General features: G+C 43.6%; 1 protein-coding gene across 2 annotated transcripts in view; it reads left to right on the forward strand.

The window, feature by feature from the left end:
• Positions 1-5731: 5731 nt before the first annotated feature.
• Golga5 (golgin A5) overlaps positions 5732-7568 on the forward strand; it is a 29621-nt gene continuing 27784 nt past the window's right edge. Inside the window, exon 1 of one of the 2 annotated variants that reach the window (XM_031356299.1) lies at positions 5732-6000. The gene's annotated coding sequence lies outside the window, so the exon portion shown is untranslated. The other variant, XM_031356300.1, reaches the window with a different exon arrangement.

The following is a 7568-nucleotide window of genomic DNA, read 5'->3' on the forward strand; positions in this document are numbered from 1 at the left end:
GGTTTCCAATACACATGTTAGCAAAAATGGGAACATCTTTATTAATTTCTATTTCCCTTGCTGTGACCAAATATCTGACAAGAAGCAACTTAAGAGGAAAACACTTTGTAGACCAGACTGGCCTCCAACTCAGAAATCCACCTGCCTTTGCCTTCCAACTGCTGGGATTAAAGGCAGTGCCACCACTGCCCAGCTCATTTGGGGGGTTCTGTTGCTGTGGTAAACACTATGACCAAAGGCAACTTGGGAGGAAAGGGTTTGTTTCAGCGGACAGGTTACAGTCTCATGTATCCCAGGCTGGTCTTGAACTTACCATGTCGCTGAGCATGAATTTCTAATCCTCCTTCTTCAGTCTCGCAAGTGATTATAGGCATGCACCATCAGGCCCGACTTATGCAGTGCTGGTGATCAAACTCAGAGCTTTATTCCTGTTACTCAAGCACACTATCAACTGAGCTGCAGCCCCAGTCTTTGACATACTTTTTGGCAGCCTATCTACTGCCAACATTTTTGGTGAGGAAGATTTGGTTCTGTCTCAACTTCTTACATTACTTCTGGGTCACATTAACTTAGGTTTAAATTTCAGTGTGACATGGTGTGGTGGTTTGAATAAAGTGGCCCCCATAGGCTCATGTGTTGTTTTTGTTTTGTTTTGTTTTCGAGACAGGGTTTCTCTGTATAGCTCTGGCTGTCCTGGAACTCACTCTGTAGACCAGGCTGGGCTCGAACTCAGAAATCTGCCTGCCTCTGCCTCCCGAGTGCTGGGATTAAAGGCGTGCGCCACCACTGCCCGGCGGCTCATGTGTTTTTTAATGCTTTGGTGGAAATGTTCTCATTTGGTGGAAATGTTTGGTGGCCTTGTTGAAGGAGGTGTGTCACTTGGAGTGGGGTTTTAGGTTTCAAAAGCCTGGTCCATTCCAAGTTAGCTCTCTCTCTCTCTCTCTCTCTCTCTCTCTCTCTCTCTCTCTCTCCCTCCCTCCCTCCCTCTCCCTCTCCCTCTCCCTCTCCCTTGCTTTCTCCTTCTCCCTCTCTCTCCTTCTCTCCCTCTTTTCCCTCTCCCTCTCTCTCCCTCTTCCTCTCTCTCTCTCTCTCTCTCTCTCTCTCTCTCTCTCTCCCTCTTCCTCTCTCTCTCTCTCTCTTTCTCTCTCCCCCTCCAACTTTCAAATCAGAAGTAAGCTCTTAACTACTGTTCTAGTGTTTTGACTGGCTGGCTGGCTCCATGCTATCTGCTATGATGGTCATAGAGTCTAACTAGCCTCTGGAACAGTGAATGCCCGAATTAAATGCTTTAATTTATAACTTTTCTTAGTCATAGTGCCTCTTCACAGCAAGAGGAAAGAACACATGGGCAAGTAACTACACCTTACTGCATTCTGTGCCTTCATCTGTGAAATGGGTGATGTATTAGGTCTCATTAGTAAGACTGGGAAAGCCAATCTTAAATCTCACTAGCTTATAACTGCAAAGATCCATTTCTAACTGACCACATGTCAGACGTGGACTATTTAATGCTTCATTTTTCTTTCAGGACCTGGGCTGACAGAACAACCCTAGCTGAGACTTGAACTCTCTCATGAAGGAAAAGAGCTGGAGGAAACACTTCATTGCCTGACTCTGAAAGTTTAGACTTGTACATATTTGGGCCTGTCTACATTCCACCATCAAAAGGTGGATCATAGGATCAAATTGTCATCAGTGGAGCTAGAACGGATGTCTCCATCTTGGGATGTCTGGCAGTCACCTAGCAACCATTGATGATAAGTAACCCTTAACAGGAAGAACAGCGTATTAGTTGAGAACTGCAGTATCAGTTACCATACAATAAGAGAAGACACTCCTCTTGTGTTGTGAGAATGGAGCCACCCAAGGATCCTGAAAGCTGTTCTCCACTTAATAAGGCCTCTAAGATCACAGCAACAGTGATTTTCTGCTTCTACTGTGAGTTATTCTCACTGCTGGACTGGATTAAACCTGACTTAATAGGAAGAAAAATAGTTTGTAGTTATTCCCAATATTTAATGCAGAGACAATTAAACATTGACTCTAGGGGCTCAGACTTTGGAGTGAGATAGACCCCTCCTTTAAGGGCAGATATATTGGAAAGGTTATTTAACATCTCTGAGTCTTAGTTCCCTCAATGCTCAAATGCACTTACTTGAGAATTTATCATAGGCTTTTCATTAGGGCCAAATTAGCCTGGTCCTGTTCACCCAGTAGATGTAGCACTCAGTGAATGGTTGAACACAGATTTTGTTTTTAAAAACCCATTTCAAAAAGTCTGTGAACTGTATGCAAACTATAACTATAGTACTACTGAGCAGTAGTCTCTGTTCAAGCTGTCTTTTCTACAAGGAACCTCACAGCCTGATTTCTTTTCCTGCCTCTGGACACTTCTCCCTGTTTTTTCTGGTTTACAAAAGGCTCTGAACTATTGTTGGTTCATTAGTTTAGGCAAAATCTATCTCTGTCACTTGAAAGCAGGCTCCATAAAATCAGGGGTCAGGTTTTCTTTTTAAAATTGTATCCTTTTGTTTTTTTCTTATCCTATTTCATGTATTTACATTCTAAGTGTTGCCTCCCTTTCTTACTGGCCCCTCCCCCAAGAGCTCTTCACCCCATCCCTCTAAATTGCATTTTTTTTTTGTTTGGTTGGTTTTTTGGTTTTTTCGAGACAGAGTTTCTCTGTGTAGCCCTGGCTGTCCTGGAACTCACTCTGTAGACCAGGCTGGCCTTGAACTCAGAAATTCACCTGCCTCTGCCTCCCAAGTGCTAGGATTAAAGGTGTGCACCACCACTGCCGAGAGTTCTAAACTGCACTTTTTTTAAGTTTTATTGCATTATAATGAGAAAAGTTACATGATTTCAGTGTATCTGAATTTGTTAACATTTAAAAACATATTTAAAGTAAATAGAATTAAATCACATTTTTGTTTTCCTTTTGTACCCCAACTCCTCCCAGAGACCCCCCTTTAATACCTACAATATCTTTGTTGTCATATTCTTTAAAATTTATAAAATTTTATAACAATAAAAATAAGTATTGTAAAAGTTGTTTGATATTAAACAACAATCAATTTAACAGTCTTATGTAGATGCTTGTCTACGACAATACTGAAAATACATACATTTTTCTCAATATAAATATTAAATAACTCCAAATGTATTAACTGTATATTTCAAAATAATACATCACTACTAATATTTTCTTAAATGAACATAAGTATATAAAGTGTCTTTGTTTGTTTGTTTGTTTTATATTTAGTAGAGCTTAAAATCTTGGCTCTTACTGTGCTAACTTGATCCAAGAGTTACAAAAGTCAAGCAAAGCATTCAGACTTACTCTTTGTTGTTCTCTTACAAAACCCCTCCCAATTTAATTGTCTACATTTCTTTTGAGTATATAAATACTTTTAAAATATGTAAGCTGTTCTGAAAACCATAGTATAGTGTAAAAACATGAAATAAACAATAGAGAGGCTGAGATAGAAGAAGCAAGATCTCAAGACCATTATGTTGTACACAGCAAGATATTGTCACGAACAAAGAAGCTGAAAGTGTATATGGATTGTATAATATTGGACCTATTTCTCCAATTACCAAATTAGAGAGACCATTGGATGACAGTCAATAAATTTCTAATTCCTCATATTTTTGGATTTCAATCGATTAGGATATGTTGGTAATATTAATTTTCATATTAAGATATTAAGAAAAAGTAATTGATACTTCCTGTTGTTTTTGTTGTAAGCGGTGGAATTAGGTTGTGTGGATTTGTTGAAGGATTACTTTCTTGCTTCTTCTAGGGTGTAGTTTTGCTCCTTATGTTGATGTTTTCCATCTATTATCCTCTGTAGGGCTGGATTTGTGGAAAGATATTGTGTAAATTTTGTTTTGTCATGGAATATATTGGTTTCTCCATCTAAGGTAATTGAGAGTTTTGCTGGGTATAGTAGCCTGGGCTGACATTTGTGTTCTTGTAGGGTCTGTATGACATCTGCCCAGGATCTTCTAGCTTTCATAGTTTCTGGTAAGAAGTCTGGTTTAATTCTGATAGGCCTCCCTTTATATGTTACTTGACCTTTTTCCCTTACTGCTTTTAAAATTCTTTCTTTGTTTAGTGCATTTGGTGTTTTTATTATTATGTGATAGGAAGAATTTCTTTTCTGGTCCAGTCTATTTGGAGTTCTGTAGGCTTCTTGTATGTTCATGGGCATCTCTTTCTTTAGGTTAGGGAAGTTTTCTTCTATAATTTTGTTGAAGATATTTACTGGCCCATTACCTTAGGAGTCTTCACTCTCTTCTATACCTATTATCCTTAGGTTTGGTCTTCCCATTACATCCTGGATTTCCTGGATGTTCTGAGTTAGGAGCTTTTTGCTTTTTGCATTTTCTTTGACTGTTGTGTCAATGTTTTTTATGGTGTCTTCTGCCCCTGAGATTCTCTCTTCTAACTCTTGTATTCTGTTGGTGGTGTTTGCATCTATGACTCCTGATTTCTTTCCTAGGTTTTGTATCACCTGGGTTGTCTTTCTTTCTGATTTCTTTATTGTTTCTTTTTCCATGTTTAGATTCTGGATGGTTTTGTTCATTTCCTTCACCTGTTTGATTGTGTTTTCCTGTAATTCTTTAAGGGATTTTTGTGTTTCCTCTTGAAGGGCTTCTAGCTGTTTACCTGTGTTCTCCTTTCTTTGAGGGTGCTATTTCTGTCTTTCTTAAAGTCCTGTACCATCATCATGAGAAGTGATTTTATATCTGAATCTTGCTTTTCCGGTGTGATGGTGGGTCCAGGACTTGCAACGGTGGGAATATTGGGTTCTGATGATGCCAAGTAACCTTGGTTTGTGTTGCTTATATTCATCTGGTTATCTCTACTGCTACCTGCCCTTGCTAAATCTGCCTGGAGCCTGTTCTTCCTGTGATCCTGGTTGTGTCAGAACTCCTCAGAGTCAAGCTGTCTCTGTAATCCTGTGATTCTGGGATCCTGTGACCCTGGGCTTGTTAGAGCACCAAGGAGTGGAGCTTCCTCTGGGTGTTTTGGGAATGACTGCAGAGTTTGCGCCCAAGGTCTGTTCAGGGCACCAGCCGGCCCAGACAGACTGGAAGCAACCTGAGCCACTGGGCTGGCAGAGTTCCTGTGTGCCTGGTCCCGCTGGTCCCAGTTACTCCTCTTGTTGGGACAGATGTTGGGTCCTCCTCACCTCTGATCCTGGGCGTGTTAAAACGCCTGGGAATGGATCTTCCTGTGAGTGTTGTGTGACTGGCTGCAGAGCTTGTGCCCAAGGTCTGCTCAGGGCACCAGCTCAGACAGATTGGAAGAAACCTGAGCCACTGGGCTGGCAGAGTTCCTGTGTGCCTAGTCCCACTGGTCCCAGTTAATCCCCAGTCCTAAATTGCATTCTTAATTAAAGAATGTGTGTGAGTGTGTGTTCTGTGTGCGTGCTTTGTGAATGAACTCAGAGCTCAGGCCGTCGGTCCTGGCTATTTATTCTATTTACTCTAGTTACTGAACCACGCCACAGGCCCAGGGATGTTAGAGTTCCATTCTCGAAATCCTCACGTGTAAAACTTTTGAGAGGGTGGAGGTCAGAGGCCGGGGCGGCCCTTGCCCCGCCCAGTTCAAGTTGGACCCGCCCCCGTCGTTCACGGGATCACGCCCCCGTGGTGGACGTGCCCCGCAATGTTGTGGCGGCCGCGTGCCAGCGGCGTTACGTCACACACATGCACGCCGGCGCGGCCCCCGGTTTGGCGGCCGCCGGAAGCGGGGCGTGGCCAGGTGCTAGGGCCCCGCGGCCGCCGTCGCCGCCGCCTGAGTGATCTGCTAAGCGCCCGGCGGCGCTCAGCTCCCCGCCACTCAGGCAGTTGGGCGGCCACTCTGTTTTGAGGTCCTCGCCGCCCTTCCACGTCTCCCGGAAGAGCTAGCCGGCAGGTCCGGGAGCAGCCGGCTGCTGTGGCGGCCCGGGCGGGCGACGAGGCCGCGGCGTTGCCGCTCGGCGTCCTCAGGTGAGGCGCGACCAGGCCGCGGGCGGGACGGCTTGGCCTACGGGACCCGGTCTCCGCCTTTCCCGAGCGCCGTCGTGCTTGTCTTCGCTCAGGTCCAAGGAAGGGGACGCCACAGCCCCATAGGCTCCAGACACCGAGGCTGACCTGCCCTCCACCCCGACTCTGTTCTGGGGGCGCAGTGCGGTGTGTGTTCTCGCCTCCCGGGGACCGAGGTCACACGCCGGGCCTGGCCACTGACCCCTGACCCCGCCTCTGTGTGACATCTGACCTTCCCGGTGGCTTTGTCCCCCGGGAAGTCCCTTGGAGTCTGTCAGTCACTGAGACAAGAGCTCAGGCCCCAGCTCAGTGTCTACTACAGTCCATGTGAAGGGTGTGTTTTAAAGCCCCGTTAACTTTCAGATGGGAAGCAAGACATTAATTTTTTTTTTTATTAGGAGAGCTAATTTTCTCTCGCTCATCACCAATTTTTACATTGCGCTTGTGTGGCGTTTTATAAGTCAGAATGCATGTTACATTCCGTTTTCATTTGATTTCTCATAAACTGAAATGCACACCTAGTGGGTTTCCTAAAGAGTGTGTTTAAACAGTTAACTCCCGAAGAGGTTAGATGCGGAGAGGAAGAGGTTAAAAGGTGGGTTTACCACTAGGTTGACTTAGATTCCAAAGCCTGAGGTGCCAGACTAAGTTCTGGGATCTTTCTAAACCATATCCATGTTTGTTTGTTTCTAAAGGACTTTGCAATTTACCATATACTGTAGCTGAGAATGTTTTTAGTGATACTGTTTGCAAAAACACTTGACATATAAGGATGATTTGCTTCAGTAGTGTTTCTAGGAGTGCCTGTGTGGGTTAGATTCGGAATTCATTAGTGAGCAAACCAGGCATTGTGTTTATCCATTCACTCTCCTTTCCCCAGCAGGGAGAGACAGATGTTTTAAAACAGTTAGAACAACCTGAAGCAGTGTAAGGCAAAAGAAGGGCGTGCACACAGAATAAAAAGACCTAGTATAGATGGGAAGGAACGACAACTCTGATCCCAATTTAGTGAAGAAACTCGAGTTAGCTACATGACAGTTCCAAGCCAAAGGAATGATGACCACGTTCAACCAACATTGCTGGCTTTGTAGTTTACTTTATTCTGCAGCTTGAAGGTTCATTTTACTTCATTGTCTTGACTTATGCTGCACCTGGAATGCAGCATGTGTTTGCATGTGTTGGTTGAATAGATAATTTATAGTCATTTTTTAAAAAAAATTTTTTTTGAACTCAGCTCAACATACACATGGTAGGTACTAAGTATTTAAATTACTGAAAAATTACTTTAGACCTATATATGCTGCATACATAAATCACAAGAGTGCTTCACTTTTAGTTTTGTTTGTTACTGTTTTTAAAGACAGGGTTTCCCTGTGTCTCTGGCTGTCCTGAAACTCACTCTGTAGACCAGGATGGCATCAAACTTAAAAATCCATCTGCTTCTGCTTCCCAAGTGCTGGGAATAAAGGCATGTGCCACTACCACTTAGCAGGAGTGCTTCACTTTAACAGTAAATCAGGTGGGTTTTTTTT

Source organism: Mastomys coucha, unplaced genomic scaffold (genome assembly GCF_008632895.1).
Source record: "Mastomys coucha isolate ucsf_1 unplaced genomic scaffold, UCSF_Mcou_1 pScaffold6, whole genome shotgun sequence".
In the NCBI taxonomy this organism is placed as follows: Eukaryota; Metazoa; Chordata; class Mammalia; order Rodentia; family Muridae; genus Mastomys; species Mastomys coucha.